The sequence below is a fragment of the Alosa pseudoharengus genome, unplaced genomic scaffold, assembly GCF_046254945.1.
Source record: "Alosa pseudoharengus isolate Yale_2024_CS ecotype anadromous, Long Island Sound unplaced genomic scaffold, YU_APseudo_1.1 YU_APseudo_1.1_scf_12, whole genome shotgun sequence".
Classification (NCBI taxonomy): domain Eukaryota; kingdom Metazoa; phylum Chordata; class Actinopteri; order Clupeiformes; family Clupeidae; genus Alosa; species Alosa pseudoharengus.
The window spans coordinates 30,128,234-30,147,588 of NW_027468587.1; the positions used below are offsets into that span (position 1 = coordinate 30,128,234).

At 41.6% G+C, this 19,355-nt stretch overlaps 2 long non-coding RNA genes across 3 annotated transcripts; both read right to left on the bottom strand.

Moving 5' to 3' along the window:
- Window positions 1-3,837: 3,837 nt before the first annotated feature.
- On the bottom strand, window positions 3,838-5,386 carry LOC143119328 (uncharacterized). Its single transcript, XR_012986271.1, has 2 exons — window positions 4,790-5,386; window positions 3,838-4,513 (listed from the first exon to the last, which is right to left on the bottom strand). It is a non-coding gene; the product is annotated as an uncharacterized LOC143119328 (long non-coding RNA).
- Window positions 5,387-5,779: 393 nt separating this feature from the next.
- LOC143119329 (uncharacterized) lies at window positions 5,780-17,528 on the bottom strand. 2 transcript variants are annotated; one of them, XR_012986273.1, is made up of 11 exons: window positions 17,422-17,528; window positions 16,497-16,542; window positions 16,179-16,211; window positions 15,512-15,526; window positions 14,796-14,870; window positions 14,639-14,660; window positions 13,882-14,537; window positions 7,030-7,077; window positions 6,146-6,187; window positions 5,973-5,996; window positions 5,780-5,853 (listed from the first exon to the last, which is right to left on the bottom strand). It is a non-coding gene; the product is annotated as an uncharacterized LOC143119329 (long non-coding RNA). The 2 variants fall into 2 exon arrangements; XR_012986272.1 differs by having other exon boundaries at window positions 7,030-7,080.
- Window positions 17,529-19,355: the final 1,827 nt, after the last annotated feature.

Below are 19,355 nucleotides of genomic sequence, written 5' to 3' on the forward strand. Positions count from 1 at the left end.
CCCGGTCGGCTCTGGAGGGGGCGTGGTCGCTGTGACTGCTCTCCCCGTGACAGCAGCGGTAGAGGGCACAGCTCTGATGTTACAGTAACCCTATTACCTCAACCTATTCTTGCACTGATATAGTTTTTTTATATTACTTTGTCTACATTATTCTCTTATATGTCCATATTTATTTTATGCTGGTCTCTAGACTTTATTCTTGCACTGTTGCACTGTTGGACTTACTTATTTGCACCATCATCATCATTTGACACACACTTTCATAGAGCACAGTCCCTGTCAGTTCACAGGCTCAGTCCCTGCCCTGCCACTGCAAGCACTGTAATCATCCTTAAGCACACTATGCGAATATTTGATTTAGTTTTATTTAGTATATTTAGTATTTTTTTCTATCTTCTACTGTCTTTATTGTTCAGTGGTGTTTTTTTAAATATATATATTTATATACTTATATTACTTTTTTCTGCTGTAAGTGCATGTTGTGTGTGATGTCTGTATGCTACTGAGACCTTGAATTTCCCTTGGGGATCAATAAAGTATCTATTTATCTATCTATCTATCTATCTATCTATCTATCTATCTATTGGTCAAGAGAAAATCAACGTTAAATCAACATTTGCCAGGGGTATGAATGAATTTGTTCCTAACTTTAGGTCACCAGTTCCTCACCAGTCATGGTCCATTATCTGACGTGTCCAGACATCTCCATCAGGAGGTAATGGATCCCTCTTGCCTCCTGATTCCCCGTGCCCTCCCCTCACCAGTCCTGGCCCATTACCTAATTAAATATGTTCCTATACTGCCTGGACAGACTCCGCTCTAATGTTATTATGAAGTGCTGCCTTAAAGCAACAGCAGCAGTGATCTGTGGGAAACATGCTCCATATTTCATTGCAGTTGTTTATGAATGGTCAATCTTTAGGAGTGTGGTGAAATGGTAGCTTTGGAAATGCCAAGGTTCACCATAATCAATTACTTACATTCAAAAGGAACTACATTTTGAGACAAATGTCAATATTTTCAGATTGCTGACCGATTGATTTGTTAGATGTTTTGTGTTGAAGCTTTATCTTTTCAGGATTTTAAAGACAAGTAAACAGTTTGGACCTGTTCCATATAGGTCATACTTACGAGAATAGAATAGACAAGGGCAGCCACTCCAAGGGGTATAAAGCAGCAGATGGTTGTGAAGATGGAGCAAGCCATGTGGTCAGGCAGGGGGTTCTCCAGTGGCACCTGGGTCACATACATCTGCGGCTGGAGTACAACGGTGACTTGCTGCTCGTGGAGTGGGCCGAGCTTATCAGGCGGCACAGGAGAGGCAGCCCTACTGGAGTTATATGCCCCAGGGGAATGCAAGCCTCCTGGGGGAGGGGAAGCTCCAAAAGCAGGACCCTGGAGCCCGGGACCCATATACTGAGAAGGTGCTGATGGATACCCGTACTGGTAGTTGTAAGGTGGAGGTGGGCCCATTGAGTACCCCTGGCCATCTGGGCAAGACGGAGGTGCAGATGGATACATCATCGAAGGCTCCCCTGGGTTCCACCCTGACTGGGATTCCATCCTTCTTTGTTTCTAAGTACTGTAGTCCTGTTAAGTCACCAAATGGCCTGTGTGGGATCTCTTTCCCCTTTTCTTGTCCTCCCTGCTCTTCCGTTTCCTGTTCTTTAGGTCCACATGTGGTTTTGCATGCACCAGCGTCCAGCACTGTTGTCCTCAGTGCATCTGAGACCATGGGCGGTGCCTGCACCTCTCTCCTCTCCGCCGCTGACCAAACACATCAGCCACCAGTTAAAGGTGCAGTCAGATTTAAAGCGCATAACATTTTTATTCACATTCAGCAATCCTCTCCTCGTGATCCGATAAAAAGCCCAGTCCTGTAGGTAGCCCAGGCTCCAAAACTAGAAACAAACAGGGTTGAGGCAGCCTGACCAAACAAAAGGGAAGGGTATAGTGCTGCTCATTCTCCTTATTCAGGCGGCAGCCATTGTAAACCAAAACAAGGCTACAAGCATACACAAACCATAGGTTTTATTGTATTCTATGCATTCGCCAGTAGGTGGCGAAAATGCATTAATGATATAGTCAGTGTACCCTGTAGCCTCGTTTTGGTTTGCACTGGCTGCCGATTTTAGAGCCAAATCTTTTTGTCAGTTTCAGCTTCTCTTTATTTATAGCACAAGTGTCAAACAACTGTTATCAGAGCTGAGGGGTATTTCACAAAACCTAGATAAGGGATTAAGCTGGGATTTTTAGGTTATCCTGGATGAATTTAGCTTTGACTTGGTTTCACAAAAGAGATGGCACATAAGTTACCATGGGGATTTATTCTCTGCACCTAGCCTGGTCCAGGCTAACGGCCAAGCTAAGTTAATTCTAATGGGAATTATGTTGTCTTATTGGTTCTGCTAGCTGTCATTCACATCAGACCTCCATGCTCATTTTTAAGGAGCTTTATTCCATTTATAAACTATTTGCTAAATGTATTTGCTCGCAAAGCAAAACACATTGTCTGCCTACTACCATATGGTTATTATTTTAATTGTGATAGCCTTATAATTATTAACATAGGTTATAGGTACTCATTGTTTGCTTATTTTATTGATAGACGTTTGATGAATAGCCTAGGGTCTACTGTAGTTGATTGGGAGTGGAGGGGCAAGTTTTCGAAGGTATTTTCAACTACAATATTAATATTGGTATATCATACTATGTGCATATTTGCAGTGGCAAGCGCTTTCTTATTGACGTTGCGTTCCGAGACAAGGAAGCACTCACACGTGGGTGCATACGTAAAATTGCATTCAGTTGGTCTACCACGCCTACTCCTGCTGTTTTACAGAAATAGCCATGATTCCTCATTCCAAAAAGGACAACTTTACTTAATTGTTAGTCTATATCAAAAGCCGTTGTTCACTTTGTGTGAATGACGCTATTTTCCGCGTCTTTTTTATTCCAACCGTGGGCACTTTGGAGCAGAAACGAGAACGCGCACACATCCTGAATTACTTACACCTGGCTTGACATACTCGCTCCTACTCATCCTGGATTGGCATTAGTGAAACGAGTTGAGCTAGGATGACCAGACAACGCTATGTCAAACCTCGCTTTATCACTTATCTTGGATGTCTTAATTCTGCCTTTGTGAAATACCCCTCTGGTTTGTCTCCAAGCAGTGTGAAGAAAGCTTTGTATTGGTGTCATGCTAATATATTACAGATGCATCTAGTGGAAAAGTCCATTGCCCTGCCCAGACTGAGAGACTAAAGGATGAGAAAACCCTTGCCTTAGATTTTGACTTAATTAGCTGATTAGAACTCTACTCAGGTTGACATTTCTGTATTATACATTCTTTATTCTAATATTTTGAGATACTGGATTTTTGATTTTCATCATCTTGAGTATATTTTGAGATACTGGATTTTTGAGCTGTAAACTGTAATCATTGACATTAGAATGATCAAGATTAAAACAAACAAAAAGGCTTGAAATATTTCACTTTAATGAATCTAGATTAAATGAAAGTTTCATGAACTTTTGAACTTTTTTGAATTTATTTAAATGCATCTGATGTTTATTGCAGCTGTTCAATTCATTATTTCAGTGATTGTTAGGTGCTGTGACTCATCATCCAGTAGAGGTCCTCACAGAAGGGCTTTTTGTGCTCCATAGTCATTTCAATATTACATGCATTTTCTACATGATACAGTCTATTTAATCTATTTACATGATACATAATCTATTTAAGAAATGCAGGTAGTCAGAAGGATAATGAAATAAGTAAGAGAAATAATGTTCTGAACATGTTATATTTGGAGTAAAGAGAAAACGCTTGACTTCAACATTCACTGTTTAATTCTTGTATTGTTTGTTTTTTCACTGTAATCAGTTGATCACCATTGAAAAAGATTTACTGACTTTAATGTTAATGAACTTTAGACAGAGAGAAACAAACATCTAAAAAAACAAAGACATCAAAACTGTAGTGACAGTGCAGAGCAAACATATCCGCAAGTGTATGAAATCTGTAATCATATTGTTGTTAATCTTGGCAAAACACTTTGAAATCAAAATACTAGGGTACCATCGAGTCATTAAGAATACAGTGATATCTTCAAGCACACTAGCATATTTTCTCAACTGCGTCTAGACTACACACGCATTTACAGTGTGTATATATATATATATATATATATATATATATAATTAAAGGCCTTAAAATGACAATGCAAGTGAGTTCAGAATGTTTTTGGTAATCACATGTCTACCATATGCATTTTTTCCGTTCTCTTTCAATCCACAGCTGAATAACAAAGTAAGGATGGAGTATGCGCAACAACAACTTGACACATTTCTATGATGGATACACCTTTCACTCCAATTGGAAAATTCCACCATATTTAAGTGATCAAACTGTAAAAAGAAACATGGCAATCCTTTCTCCTCGGACTGCTGAGTGTCCCATATGCTGTACTTAGATCACTGATTTCCATCTAGCATTCGCTGGCCCGGGCTGTGAAATCCAATCAGGAAATGCAAAGTGAGACCCTCCATGAACACACTCATAAATTATCTGTTTACATAATTTGTGATCATTTGTTTGTGATAATTTATCTGTTTGTGAAAAGGATGTTCTCAGTAGATATTTAACCATTCCAATAATCAGAGGCAGGAGGATTACTATAGATTACATATAAGATCACAGAACTCTGTAGTAGAAAGAATCTATCCCATCTTACAATTATATTCCACGTTGCATGCACACACACACACACACACACACACGCACCTGCGTCGTTGAGCATCTGTTGCCCAGCAGCACTGCTTCCTGCCTTTCTCCTGGGGAACAGTAATTAAGTGATGGTTAAAACAGCCCCCTTAAAGGAACGTTAGTAGGCCTACACTACCCTGCTGGAAAAAAAAACAGCTAGAAACCAGTTTAGGCGTGACCATTTGAGAAAGCTGGTCATGCTGGTGTGATCAGCCTGTCATGTGGGATACAGCTGGTGTAACATGGTCATGCTGGTGACCAGCCTGCCAAGCTTAACATTGTTGGTGTAAGATGGTCATCCTGGTTTTACTAGAATGACCAACATGAGCTGGCATGGCCAGTTGAACCAGCAATGTAGACCAGCAACATCAGCTAAAATGACCAGCTTGAGGTACGACAAGCAAAACCAACTGAATGACCATAAGCTGGGTAAACCAGCTTAGGGTATGTTTTCGCAAGAGTTTTGTTGGTTTACTGTAGCTGGTCAACCATCATAGGGTGGTGAAACAAGCTGGTCAACCAGCAAACCACCTTAAGCTGGTCAGGCTGTTTTTTTCAGCAGGGTAGACATCATAAAAAAAGGCTGTGGACAGATCACTTTCAACTCACCTCTAGTCCAGGCCTTAAAGATGCAACACACCTAGAGCCACACCTGTAAAGAGACTCAGAAGCATGTACTCAGTAAAGGAGCCGCTCTGGGCATGCAAAGACCAGTGCTCAGGGATGTGCTTCTAAGTGTGTCTAGATGTAGTAATACTGCTGTAAAGTATTTACTATGTGCCTACAGTAGATTCTGATCACTTGGTCAGAATCTACTGTAGGCATGTAAATATTTCCAGATATATACTCTTGAATTAGATGCAAATCCCTGAGCACTGGTCTTTGCATGGCCCAGGCGGGCTTTACTGGTCATGTTTGATCTTTAGGTGTGGCTCTAGGTGTGTTTGATCTTTAGGTGTGGCTCTAGGTGTGTTTGAGTGCAGCTGGTCGGTGGAATAGGATCTCACTCAGGAGAATGGTGAATCCAATCAGGCACAAGACTGCAGCCAGAATCAGACCACCAACACGAAGTCTGTAGTAGTCTATGGGAGCGGGGGAGAGAAAGGAGAAGATGACTTACTAACCATGTTCAACCCTGAAATAAATGTCATGTAATTTCATTTATTTCTGGAGTCACAAAATCATATTTTTTTGGCCTTACCAAAAGTGAAAGGGTCATCCTCCGCTGTGGCGAAAACAACCAAATAAACAAACAAGCACTGGTCAGTCTGAATCACCACAACTTGCAAACTTCCAAAGAAGCATGCTAAAAAATCAAAGTAGTGAAAAAGTGAAACTTTCTTTCAAAAATAAAGTGATAAAATAGCAACATACGTTTCTCTGGTCCACGTTCCTCTGCCAGTACAAAGGATACAACTGTGGCCAAAGAAAAGGAGAATATAGTAGGTTAGGTTATATTTAGAGATATACATTTGAATTGCACAGTAAATCAGTATGCATATCCCTGTTCTGGGTACACTGGTCGTCTCTCTGGAATGTAATGCTAAAGAAGGTTTTGGTGTGCAGTACAGTCATTTTTTGTGTATTAGCCGGATTGTGTATAAGCCGCAGGACAGTGTTTTATGGAAATAAAAAAATAAAACCATTTAAATGCCATATTAACTGCCCCTGTGCAATAACCTCATAGTTGAAGAAATTTAGCAAAATCAATGTATAACCTGCGGCTATTAATTACGGTACGTTACGGTACGTACATTACGGTAGTATGACACCTACTGTAGGAAGTATTATTTAATTAGCATTGGGAACTTTCCATCCAGTACCATCCAATGGCACTTACTATACTTAAAATGAGATGCCAGGTTCATGTGCACAAACATACACACACACGCGCGCGCGCGCGCACGCACGCAAACACACACACACACCATTCCTGATTTCAAAGTACACACATCCCAAACAGCAAATGTCCCATTGTGGGAGTAAACTACACTGAAGATGGGTAGTACCCATTAGTTAATTAATACCCAATAATGAACAATCAATACCTATAATTCTCCCACAGGAAACAGGAAGTAAACATAATTAGCTCGCTGCTACAGTATACATAGAAAAATGAAATTGGAACTTTGAGTGGTCTGAGTTTCTTGTTTTTAGATGGATTGTGAATGTTAGCAATGGAGGGGTAGATAGGGTTTTGGAAACAATCATACAAATATCTCCCTCTCCTGAAGATTGGGGATAAAAAGCTCACTCACGTGTGAAGAAGACTGCTGCAAAAATCCTTGCCATCGTTGACTGCATACCTGCTGAAGGATAAAATATATATATGATTGGAATATTATGGACAAATAGACCAAAAGCTAACTGATATTTAGACTCACCACTGAAAACAAAGACTAGGAGTGATTTTGAAGTTTAAATTCTGGCTTTGGTGTATAACAGAAGAGAATGTAGCGACATTGTCCTTTACAATATCCTTGGCATTCAAGCCCCACTAAGGAGTTAATGGGCCCTCTAAATATAAAACACTGAAACTGAAACCATTGTACAATCCAAGGCCTGCTCATACGAAAGGCTTGAATCAAATTAGTCCTATCCCATAACCCACTTGATCTGATTAAACATACTCCACCAAGGGCAGCAAATAGCAAAAACAGGAAAAAAAACGGTTCCAATGTCAACAACAACCTGCAAGTTCTAGCTCCTCCCTTTAGGTTGATATTAGATCTGACCCAAATGCACAAAATGGCTCCTGGCTACTAAAACTGAAATACAAATCCAGGACATTATATGCCAGTGTTTCTTAACTGGTGGGTCGGGACCCAAAGGTGTTAAAAAAGAAGAAATCGCTCATTTAAAATGCTACTTCATCAAATCTAATATTGGACCTTTATTTTGATAGACTTTATTTGTATGTCAGTCTTGGACATAGATAGACAATGTTTATGTGACAAGTCATGTTAGACATCATTTTAGCGCTAAACACTAGTAGGCCTAGGCTACGACCCCAAATATTTGAAGTAGGATATAGATTCACTTAAATTGAGGACAAAATGGGACAGAAAACCCCAGTGTATGGTGTGCAGTGAATTGCTGGTACATGAGAGCATGAAACCATCAAAACAAAAATGTCACATGGAAACCAAGCACCCCTGTCAAAGACAAACCTGTCGGGTAGCCTACTTTGAAAGGTGACATCAGGAGTTGAAGACTTCACAAATGTAATGGCAAACATCAGTATGTTCCAAACATATAGGCCTACAGGCACTTTGTGTGTCTTAGCATGTAGCTCACAGTATCTGTTGTCTTGAACAACAAACACCTGTATATGGGTCGCGACTTGATGAACATGGGAAATTGTGGCTCCCAAAGCCAGACCAGTTAAGAACCACTGTTGCGGCAAATGCGGCAAAAACATACATGTGCTATTTGCAACTAAAAGAAACGATAGGATTGTAAGAATTAGAGACATTTGCATTTTCTTGATGAAAATCATCTAGCTGAGTTGAAAAGATATGTGTCAAATGGACGTAAGAGGCTGCAGCTATGGAGACTGTAGGCTGAGCTAATGTAAATTTCAGCTAAACAAAGGAAGGCCTTCATATGTTCTAATCGAAACAGGCTACCTGCCTAGTAAACGCACTGAACAGGACCAGCTAAGAGAGACACACACACATACACTCACACACACACACACACACATACGCACGCACGCACACACACATATATACACACACAACTGGATCACCACATTTCAAGCTGTGCCAAAATGAACCTCCAATATTTCCCCTCTTTGATCAGCCCAGACCCTGACAGACCTCCCTGAGAGAGAAAGGCCGGCAGCTAATTTGAAGGCACTATGGAAAGCCCTCAAGAGATTGTGCAAATCCCTGCAGTCCCGCAGAGCTCTTTTTCCTCTCCTGTGATAAGATGATAACTCTCTGTCCAATCAACGAAAACACACAGGGTCACCGACTCAGTAAGCAAACTGTACATATAACATGGTCCAAGGGTCACAACCTAAGGGTGACTCTGCCAAAAACGACGACTGTCCCACTCAATGTCCACTCAATGTGTTGATCTGATACACAACCTTCCGTAATGGTGTGAACGCATGCTGAAACAATAGCAAGCTAAGGAGTTCTCCATCGTACAGTAAAAACATCACAACAGTGCAGAGCATAACTCTGTGGATTCATGACCCGGTGGCTGTCACTTCTTGACTACACTATATGTCAGCCCTCATTCCTGAGCCAGCCTACTCCTTAGCAACCATGGCAATTGGGAGAAAATGCCTGAAGCAGCCTTGGAAGTGCAGCTCTGGAGATTTTACTATGTGTTTTACAAGACTTTGCAAAGCCTGGTGCTTTTTCTTATTTGTCGCCCTTTCTCATCCTTGTTGTTTTCACGAACAGTGTCAGATTACAGTTCTCACTTGAATTAGGCAAGCAGACATTTTCTAGCATGCCCAACCCCCCCCCCCCCCACCCCCACGTGTCTGTATAAGAATGCTAGGCAGTGTTGCCAACTATGCCCCCCCCCCCCACACACACTCACACATTCTCTGCTCCCCCCCACCCCCACCCCACCGGGTGAAGTACCAGGGGGGCCAGGCATTGATGATAATAAGAGTCTTGTCCTCGTCTCCTCTCACGGGTCACGTTGGCTGTCTGGGCCACAGGCATGATCAGCCATTATGCTCTGGTGCTGTGAACGGACTTGCCCTGCACGTTCCACTGCATCTGGAGACGGCCCACGCGGCGTCCACCCCGCCCTGCTTCCTTTTGTTTCCGCGCTCTACAGTAAACTCCGGTGGGGATGTGACCTGGCACGTCAGGGCTGTCACCCACTGCTTCTTAGACTCCAGTGAAGTCCCACGCTCACTTCTCATGCACACTTCATGCTCACTTCTCATGCACACTTTCAAGCCTCCCTTGTTCTACTTGCTTGTCATTATCCAACCAACAAGCTGAATCCACAATCATGTTCTGTGTTGGGTCAGAATGACTGGCCATAGCATGGTGCGTCGTTGCATGAGGCCTCCTCTGGCAGAAACTACAGGCTCCTGGCAAGCTGCAGCTGCACAATCCAGCAAACACTCTCCTGTCACGCGAGAGCTGTGGCCACATAGCTTGACAGGAGAGTCTCAGTGTTGTCTGTGTGCTGTGCTTTCAGGTTAGAATCGAGAACTTCAAACACCTCCTACTTATTGATGTGCTCATGCACTCTCTCTCTTGCTCACGCCTTCTATCTTTCTCTCTCTCCCTCTCTTCTTTCTTTGCAACCAAGAACACACATTGAGATAAAGAAAAGCCATTTTACTAAGCCCATGGTTTGTCTGGAAGTACCTTTCAGTGACAGAGTAAACACACAGACTTTTTAATGGCGCTGGCAATGGCATTGACCTTGCAAGCACTGACAAAAAAAAACTAGACAAATGTAATTACAAACCAAACTAGGCTTTACTACCATGGTAAGATGTATAATGAAATTCTTCATAAATTCTTTATAGATAGTCTGAATCAGAATGTCCAAATAGCCTAGTGCACATTAATGTCTACATATAGCACATGAAAAAATAAATCACACACACTGTTTAACATGCCTTTCCCACACGCACAAAAACAAAACCTTCTAAATAAAGGAACCGTTTGCTGTGAAAAGCTGAAGGTGGCCTGGTGTAGGTCCTGCTATGTAACTGGCCGCTCACCACAGATTGCTACACAGTCCTTAGGGGCTTTGTTGAGCCAGGGCGCCGGGTGAGGGAGGCATGTGGCCAGCTGGCTAGACCCCTGGATGAGCACACTGTCTCTGGCCATGTGACTAATCTTGTGGCTCCAAGGAGCTAATGCACCAGGGCCATTGGAGAACTCACGTTTGTCTTACAGCATAATTCTCAGGACCTCCTATCGATAGCCTCAAGGGTCAAGGCTGCAATGGCAGCTGAGCATCTGTGTGTGTGTGCGCGTGATATGTGTGTGCGCGTGTGCGTGCGTACGAGTGTGTGTGTCTTCCTGTTTGTATGTCTTGACATGCTTGTGTATGTAGTATAAGTATACTCTTTTGATCCTGTGAGGAAAATTTGGTCTCTGCATTTATCCCAATCCGTGAATTAGTGAAACACACTCAGCACACAGTGAACACAGTGAGGTGAAGCACACACACACTATTCCTGGTGCAGTGAGCTGCCTGCAACAACAGCGGCGCTCGGGGAGCAGTGAGGGGTTAGGTGCCTTGCTCAAGGGCACTTCAGCCATGCCTACTGGTCGGGGTTCGAACCGCCAACCCTCCGGTTACAAGTCCGAAGCGCTAACCAGTAGGCCACTGTTGCCCACAAATAGTAATAGAGAGTAATAGAGAGAGGGAGGGAGAGAAAAAGAAAGAGAGAAAGGGAGAGAGAAAAAGAGAAAGAAAGGCAGAGAGAAAAAGAGAGAGAGAGAGGGAAAGGGAGAGAGTGTACTTGTACTTGTACAGAGTGCACTGTGCATTCTCACAGCTGTATTTGTATCCAAGAGTGACCCTTGAAGTGTGTGGTCTAGCTGGATCTTGCTGGGTTCCTGTTTGCAGTTCCTGCAGGTCTCCCCCTCCCACCAAAGTACGGAAGCACAGGCCAACCATAACCACACTACATAAAGCCTCTGCCACGTGGTCATAGGAATCCAATATGTGTATGAGCCTAATTTAAGAACAAAACCCCTGCCACTAAGAATAGACTTTGAGCACTTTGAAGTGTGGCACACACACACACACACACACTGACTGCCCTTTAGAGAACAATGTTCATCTGGTTTAAGGACTGGCTGAGAGGCCACATACAATAGAGAATTTAGTGACTATATGAATCTCAAACTCAACTCCAAAATTGATTGAGTACAGACAAAATGACTGGAGTGGATTGCCAAACCAATCACTGTCTGTTTTTTTTTTACTTTAATTAAATAGTAAATACATGGAAAAAATACTTTCAAAACAGTCACAACAAATTCATTCACCATTCATTGTCAGTGTGTGTCCAACGCAATTAATGGGACACCGCAGGACAAGATTTAGAAATCAGGAGTTATGTCCACAAATGTTTACCAATGACCTTGACACTGCAACAGCCATGATCAACAAGAAAAAACACCTGTTGGGCTCTGGTTAATGGCCTGTGCCCTACTTATTACACATGTAAACATGAATCTTAGTGACAATGGTACCTCACTGCAACCTTGCTGACATAACAGAGAGCTTCTTTTGTTACATTGTGTAGGTCCCCAACAACAACAAAAGATTATTATTAAGGCCTGATTTTTTCCAGGATCTCTCAAAAAGATAGGACTGATTACAAAACAGAAGCCTACTATCACTGGCGATTGACATACGATTTCATATTTGAGACTCTCTCCCATGTCTTTGCTGTGTAAACATTTGGAGAATTCTATCCCAAATCCAACGTCTTGCTGTGCGCGCACCCTGACTAGGCGGAAGATGTCCTTCCACAATGAAAGTGAAATTCTGGCAAGGAGCAATACTGACAGTACACAAAGAGAGGCAGTCTAAACGACAGACACAGGGAGACACATTCCAGACCACGCGTGTCCTCTCATGACATAAAACACCCATTCATACTCTAAAGGAAGGAATAAACATGGCATCGAGATAGCTCAAGTTAATGACTGTTTCACACCACGTGTTTCCTGTCTTTGCACACCGTTGAGCCACACTTAATACTGGCACCATAGAGGGATATTTCCATGAGATTGTCTCATGTGAGAAGCGCATGGGAGAAAGGCACATATTATTTCCATGACTCATTCTTCCTACACGCCACCACTACTCCTCTGAGAGTAACTACAGTCAGACTAGACACGCTTTTCTTTTTCTTTGGAACTGGATATTTTTGGGAGCACTAGCAGCTCAAATTTGAAAATAATAACAAAGCTGGACTTGTAGTTGGAGTGAATGCTTTTCGTGTAGACTGAGACTGAAGCCAGTTAGCATTACAAAAAGTTCCTCAATTGCACTCCTCGTGCTCTGGTATAATAACATCAAGTGTTATTTTTAAAAGGTTAACAGTGGTAGTCAAAATGAACAAGATGATTACAGACTCTCATACTCTACTGAACTATTTGAAACAGATGTATGTGAGTATGTGAGTGCAGGCCACAGATTTTCCTCTTCCAAAAATAGAGTAGGCTACAACTGCAACTACCACATATACAATTTCATTGCACTATATCAGAAATATTCACTGGTCCTGATGGAATTTAGAGCAGTGCATCCCACAGGCTGGGATTTCTTTTTTTTTCCGCACTTTCCGAGTCTCGCACTAAAGCTGCGCTTGAATCCAAGCCATGGTTGCTATCTCGGAAACAACAGTTGAGCAACTGGCTGGGCTAGATCCAATATATGTTTGATGTCTATATGTCTAATGGTTAAGGAAATGTGCGCACCATCTCCCATTCACAAGTCGGTACAAAGTAGCCTACACATGCGTCATGACAGGAAAGGCTGAAGCATGTCGCCTGTTGCGCAAATTAAACCGCACATGCTACGGTTCTCCCGCGTATGGATTAGAGCATAGTACAGCTTTTAAGTGTCCAATTTCCATACGAACATTTCATCTACGTATATCTTTCAAATTCACATTACATGGGTATAGGAGAAATTATACAACACACACTGAAATCAATCTAGTTATGATTCAGTGCTGTAGGGTTTAAGCATCCTAGTCATTGCAGCCAGGCATAACAATTGTGGGAGAATAGACCGCTAGGCTACTTTCCTACTCTCGCACTTTCCGAGTCTCGCACTAAAAAACCTACGACTATCCGGAAATGAAAAGCCAGTTCTCTTTTCCACATGAGGACGGTTTATTCGGATAATGTTAGGGTAGGCTACAATCTTAAAATTAAAATCGCTTTTTAAAACACCTAGTATATGTTCCATAGCCTTAATAAAACATACGTACAGAGGAAGGTGAAAGGTGGCATATGCTGCCAATGAATACCATTAACATCATCGTGACCACAATATATAAAATATATAGGCTTTTATAGTGGCCTATTACGACGCAGAATGCGTTATTTATAATGGCATACACGCTATGATGCACTGAATCTTACCTTCTAACCTTTTCACACGTGTCGAATAGCCGAAGAATAAAAGACGGACAACTTATCGTAAACCTTTGTTGGCACCAGAGTCTGTATATTGATTTAGGGAAGACTGAGGCCAACACCCTTTTCACTGACGTTCAACAGGTTGGCTCAGTTTGGAAATGGGCTGAGTTTTGAATTGATGTGAAGCACTTTAGGGCGGAGTAGACTTTCATTTCTTGGTTTCCATGCACGCCTAAACCAAAACGGTGGTTAGCTTCCGTAGCCTTTTTGAGTAGATGTGATATTTAGAAACCATGGATCGTTCAATTTTAGCCTTTATAGGCTACCATTGTCTTAGTTGAAAGATTTTATTATAAGAAGAAAAAAGAATCAGCAAATCCACTCAACCTCAACCAAACTGTGATTCTATTCTTCATACACAGAAAGGACACAGTCCTTTTTAATGTAAGATTCACAATTCCATGCAATGGCTTCAGTAAATAAAGATAAAAGCAAATGCATTTGAACCCATCTAGTCACTACAGCGCCTCTCTTTATAGTTCAGAATTACCCTAGCAACATCAGACCCATCAAACATGATTATGGCTGTCATGACAACAAATCCCAAACTGGTGCAGTCCTCTGAAGGATCTCAAATTTCAGAGTCATCATCTCCTTTCCTGTAATGTTAACAGAAGGGGAAAGTGTTGTGAAGTGCCGTCTGTGTCCATGTATGTATATTAAGCTTTTACAAATAACAATTGTTGACTGAGAAACTCACTTGCTTGGCCTACACCTGTTCCCTGTGAAGAGAAGTGGGGAAGAATGTGTTATTTCTGTTGAATGTGTTACTTAAGCCACCATTTCAACTGAGATGAGTTAATAAACTAAATAACTAAACATGAGTTAATGCTTTAGACAGTGTTTTATTTACTTACACATTAATAAAACAATTGCTCCTGTCACAAGCATGCCTGCGAACACCAAGCCACCAACTCGTAGTTTGTAATAGTCTGTTGACAGAACAAAGCATCAGTTAAACTCCAGGTTTACTGGACAACTTGACTGACTGGCTAACACAGATATAGAGTTAGCCTCCTTTTGGCATCTATTCACACACTGACTTGTACACCCCTTTACAGTATGTGATCTATAACATTCATATGCATAGTGATAGATTGATTAGTTTATTTACTGAATTACATTGCTTTGTAATTGAAATTATTGTTTTCCTCCTCCATAATCTCAACTTTATCATAATATTAGTGCTAGTCTAATGTAATTGTTTGACCCTGTTTTCGCCTTTCACAAGATACTGGAGTTCTTCCCCTATTCACTGGCAATGGCAGCTCAAACAAAACTCTGTTGACACCAGCTGAATGTACACCATCATCATTGACTTTCCAAGGTGAAGCAGAACAATTCACAATAACGGCAAGTGTCATTCAGAGGTGGATTAATATATATGTAACAATAAACATCTTGAAAATGATTTTTAATTAAATTCAAAAGAAATTTAGAATTAAAAGTGGATTCAGAAAAATATTTCAGAAGAAAATTCTATAAGTATTATATATATGTGTTATGTATATGTATTATGTGTATGTTTTAGGGCTTACTAAATATATAATATTTTTGTGTAAGGACTACTTACCGTATACGAATGGGCCTTAAGGGATGAATGGTGGATAAACAGGAAACAATTAAAAGGGGAACAGATTGAAAGAAAAGCCAATCACAGTACGTGTTATCAGTATAGTACATCTGTATAACTTTGAATATGCAGATAATTATTTTGTTTAGATGTCACAGTGGTCAAGGGTTATGGTGGTCACATGACCCAGCCTGCATGGGGGTCCAAGTGGATCCAGGTTGCAGTAAGCAGAGGGGCGGGGCTGATCAGGTGATGCAGGACATAGATATTAGAAAGCTAGATACCGCATTGGGCTCCAGAACGTACGTAAATAGTGACGCCATCTTGGTGGGGGCAACAATCACTGGAGGCCAATGGAGGAGCATGTGACTCTGACTGGAAATCACAGGTGTCTGTGATTGCCTGCAAATGTTGCCCTTACACAATAAAGGTGCTGCCCCCACCAATATGGCGGCCATGTTTACGATGCCACCTGATAGAACTCGACAGTCAATGCGGTATCTAGCTTTTTAATATCTATGATCCAGGACTGGACTGGACAGGAATGGCTATTCTGAAGAGGCGACGGAGGGGATCATGGGAACACCACCACCCACTGGACCGGACAAATGACAGATAAAAAACCGAACCCAAACCCGGAATACAACAAACACATATGGTCCCTTACTTGCTTCAGTTTCGATGAAGAGGGAACAAAAGACTGGTGGGAGAAAGGAGAAGGAAACACAGTTCACATGACACTGAGCTGAAGGACAACTCTATGACTTGTCAAGGTCAAGTTGCGCAAGGAATGTTGCAACTGATACAAAGAAATATGATACTGTATCTCATAATATCTTACATAATATGATCTTCATAATATGATCTGTACAAATTTCTAATATGCAGAGATTTGTGAAGCACCAAGAAAAGAGTTGGGCATGTATGAGTGACAGGGTTAAGGAAATTACATGACTGTACTAAAAAGAGAAGGAAGACCATTTACCTCCCAAAAGAAATAGAAAGCTGAACTGTTCCATCTTTCTGATCACCTACCAATAAACAAAGAACAGGCTGTTATTGTTCTTTCAAAACAAGAATAGCTTTCAAGAAAAAGTGCCTGAGTTTCTATACATTTTGAGGTTAGAAATGTGCCTTCTTTGCCTCTTCCTCATTTTGAATCAGTGCTCTTTGGGTAAGAGCCAAATAACAAAGTTAGTCGCGACACCAACCAGCTGTACCAGTGTTTTGACAGTAAACAGCATCACTATGTAACTGAGTAGAGAAGACCCAGCAGGCTCCCGGACACCCTTGGGTTGACCTTGGATTCCAGCAAGGGCAAACGCAGAATGTTTTGGAAATTATGTGGCCTCACTCTGTTCGTGTATCAACTTATGGTTTAGCGGTTTTGTCTCCTTGGTCTCCTTTTTTCACATGATAATGATCAGACGTTATGGCAGGCCTATTTGGGTTGGTATCAGTTCTCAACCACTACAATGAAAATCTACATGTGAAGAGTTTGGTTCCAAAATGCTATATCTCCGTTTTTTATCCATTAAAAAGTCAGGCTATTTAATTGTGTATGTCAGGTAATATCGATCAAATTGCAGTTGTGTTGTTTTGATTCCAATAACTTGGAAAACAAAATGGTGGATATGGCATGTAGGCACCTAACTCTTCATCTACATGAGGCCATTTAGGCAGCATATCAAATTACATTCAGCTTTTGACATAATCTGATCCACATTTACGAGTTAAATGACTATTTAGCATTTCCCGTTTCCCTTGTAAGCAAGGTATCAAGAGTTGAATATCATTAAATATTGTAAAATGAGTTGCATCTAAAACACACGCATTCTCTTAAACACATTTTTGATCTATTTAAAACAAAACCATAGTAGTTTTTCACAGCCATGATTTTTTGACCTTACCTGAGCTGGAGAAATTCTCTCTGGTGGCTTGAGACGTCTTGTCAGTGTGACAGATTGAAAGTGTCCTCCGATATGACTTTTATCATTTCTTGGCTTTACCTTGAGTGATGACTCCTCCTTATTGTGTATAACCAAAACACAGCCTGAGGTAAGCTATGGCTGTCCTTATCACTGTTCCTTGTTTTCTCCTGTCACGCTATCCCACTGCAATATTGTTGCCCAAACATTAGCTTCACATCGAGCATCTGGTTCTGTGCATAGGAAAGGCTTCAATTTTGGATTCTAGGAAGGTGCATACACATGGAGTTTTTATTGGTCGAAACTTTTTGTGTGCATGATGGTTTTGATGTTGTGATTTTGTTCAGCACATTCAGCACATTACAGCATTGGGCAGCCGTGGCCTACTGGTTAGCACTTCGGACCTGTAACCGGAGGGTTGCTGGTTCAAACCCCGGCCAGTAGGCAAGGCCGAAGTGCCCTTGAGCAAGGCACCTAACCCCTCACTGCTCCCAGAGTATATATATATGTTGATGCAGGCAGCTCACTGCGCCGGAATTAGTGTGTGCTTCACCTCACTGTGTGTACACTGTGTGCTGTGTGTGTTTCACTAATTCACAGATTGGGATAAATGCAGAGACCAAATTTCCCTCACGGGATCAAAAGAGTATATATGCTTATACTTATACTCATTCTACTGGGGTGAACTCAGTTAAGCCATGTACAGTATCAAACCAGGAATTTGCCGTTTGTCTTCCTTGCTACTTATTCAATAAATCTATTCTCCAATATTGGGAACAGTTTAGAGACGCTATATGTGTCACATGTGGTGTTTTCAGACCTGATCTACAACATGATATTTTCGAAGATGTCTTAAAATGACAATTATACCTGTTTTGTAGTTTACTGTTTAACTTTGTTGTCCTCATCTCAGTCTGATTTTGAACCATAAAACTGTTTTTACTTAAAACGCATTTGTACTTAAAACGCATTGGCTATTTATACTGTATATGACATATATAGCAGAACAAATACAACCTCAAGACTCCAGACAACTCAGATAAGCAGTGCACTGTAGCAAAAACATTAAAAAAAAAAAACCTCCCTCCTGATTCATTTTCAGGAAAGAAACTTCAGTGAGCCGGAGAATCGGTCCAACCCTCTTAGAAGGAGACCACAGGAGACAGAGGAGGTTGATGGAGCCTGGAGGGAAACAGGCTGCTCACGCAGGGAGGATCCCGGGAACAATAGGCTACCTCAGTGGAAGATTCTACCTCCACCTCACCTACACTCAGGAGCGATAGGCTACCTCAGTGGAAGATTCCACCTCACTTACATTCAGAAGCCACTCAAAGCGGCAGTCTCGGGCGGGGGGTGGGGTGGGGTGGGGTGGGGGGGTTCCAGCCATGGGGATCTAGTTTGGAGGCGGTACCTTAATGTCAGATGGTATTACTACAACTCCAGAGCCGAGGAATACATGCCCGTCCATTTTATGAGTGATATGCTAGGAGTCTGGATAGCAAGACATGAAAAATACATACATACATACATGCTTGCACTATTCACCAGTGGTGTAAAATAGGTATACTAGGCCTACTCGGCAAATATCACGGTAACTGGATATACTGCCAATATTATTCAAAAACTAAAACAATGAGAGGAATATTAATTAGGCCTATAAAATAAGAAAGTTAACATATGTGCTATAATTGAACCAATTAAAGAGGACATGTTGCATAGCAAGTCAGAGGCAAGACTCAAGACTCAAGACATTTGGTTAATGATTACAATCCTACTGACTTATCTGCTAAAAAAACGTTAAGAATTTTACAGTGCAAACAAGCCACTCTTGCCTATGGATTCCCATTCAGTATACTTGCTGTATTTGCAAGAGGTGCGCCTGGGGGGGGGGGGGGGGGGCAGTTGAACGAGATGGA